The following is a 1939-nucleotide window of genomic DNA, read 5'->3' on the forward strand; positions in this document are numbered from 1 at the left end:
TTATTTTTGGTGGTATGTAGATCATACAGTAGGGGACTCACCACAAATATTACCAACTGTAAGTACTGGTTCTATGTAAATTTATTTGTTGTTTATCTTCACCACTAAGGAATGTTTCTTGAGAGCAGAAATCCTTTCCCTCTTTGTCATTGCTGACCTCTGTGCCAAGAACTGTCATGTTTTATAAAAGGAGTATTAAATGAATGAAATACTGTTGGACCTCTGACTTATCTTCTCTATAGAAGGTCCACTAAGATTTAGAGGTAGAGCCTCTTATTCATAGGCCCAATCCAGCCTTCTGAGAGGAAGTAGAATTGTTAAGGGAAAACATACTGGGATCTTTGGAAGAGAAACTCAGTAGATATTTCTAAATGTTTATTATGAATAAGCCACTGTACAAGATTAATACTGAAGAAGAGCTCCATGACCTAATGGACATATTCACAGTGGTCTTCACGATTTCATTACAGGTCTTGTTCTTCTGAGCTCTCATCTGTGAAGCAGATCTTAAAGAAGAGTAAATGGGATACAGTAACAATGTAACAGAATTTGTCCTCCTGGGTCTCACACAGGATCCTGAGGGCCAAAAGTCTTAACAGTTATGTTTTTGTTCATCTACATTGTGACAATGGTGGGCAACCTGCTCATTGTCATGACTGTTGTTGTCAGCCCCTCCCTGGGCTCCCCCATGCACTTCTTCCTTGCATATCTGTCACTCATGGATGCTGTTTATTCCACTGCCGTTTCCCCCAAAATGATTCTAGACTTATTCTGTGATAAAAAGACTATTTCCTTCCCAGCTTGCATGGGCCAGCTCTTTATAATGCACTTATTTGGTGGTGTTGAGGTTTTTCTTCTGGTGGCAATGGCCTATGACCGCTACGTGGCCACCTGTAAGCCACTGCATTACTTACCCATCATGAATCGACAGGTTTGTATTCTGTTGCTAGTGGTGGCCTGGGTTGGAGGTTTTACGCACTCTGTGGTTCAACTTCTCTTTGTGTACAGCCTCCCATTCTGTGGCCCCAATGTCATTGATCACTTCATGTGTGACCTGTACCCATTATTGGAACTTGCTTGCACTGAAACCTATTTTATAGGGCTCACTGTTGTTGCCAATAGCGGAGCCATCTGTATGGTAATTTTTATCCTTCTACTAATCTCCTATGGGGCCATCCTAAAGTCCCTGAGGACTCGCAGTCAGGAGGGAAGGCTCAAAGCCCTGTCTACCTGCAGCTCCCACATCACAGTGGTTGTCCTCTTCTTTGTTCCCTGTATTTTCATGTATGTTAGACCTGTTTCCAACTTTCCCATTGACAAATCTATGACTGTGGTTTATACAATTATTACTCCCATGTTGATTCCTCTGATATACACGTTGAGAAATTCTGAGATGAAAAATGCTATGGAAAAAACCTGGAGTGGAAAATTAACCAAGTGTAGGATAAGAATTTGTGTCCACACTGAAAATACCATTGCTAATTCTAAAGCAAGAAATAGGCAATAAACGATCACAATGAACAATTAAGTCAATTCAGTGGATTCTCTAGGAATACTTCTCTTTATTGATGCAAAGACATCCAAAATGTAGAATAAATTATCCTTGACATTAGAATGAAACTAATAGAGACATTCTGGAGGCTGGATAAAAGCCATAAGTATTTTTCCTGTTATAGTTAAAAATAAAACTAAGCTCACGCTGTAATTTTATTTTTCTCAGAATATACTGAAGCAGGACTTAGAAAAATTTTTTTTTCCTTTTAAAAACAGAAAAAAACAAGTTACTTTCAAAAATTTTCTATCATTCCAAATTAATGAGAAAACCATTTGGCCAATATTTAGAACAAATTTTTGAGGCCAAGGGTGTGGTTTTAAGATTTTCCTGTTCACTATTTTTTTTTTTTATAGTATGAGCACAACAGCTTTTTTTTAGCTCCAC

The 1939-nt window shown here is 38.4% G+C and overlaps 1 pseudogene; it reads left to right on the forward strand.

The window, feature by feature from the left end:
* Positions 1 to 521: 521 nt before the first annotated feature.
* On the forward strand, positions 522 to 1507 carry LOC100674439 (olfactory receptor 4A5-like; annotated as a pseudogene).
* Positions 1508 to 1939: the final 432 nt, after the last annotated feature.

The sequence above is a fragment of the Loxodonta africana genome, chromosome 7 (genome assembly GCF_030014295.1).
Source record: "Loxodonta africana isolate mLoxAfr1 chromosome 7, mLoxAfr1.hap2, whole genome shotgun sequence".
Taxonomy (NCBI): domain Eukaryota; kingdom Metazoa; phylum Chordata; class Mammalia; order Proboscidea; family Elephantidae; genus Loxodonta; species Loxodonta africana.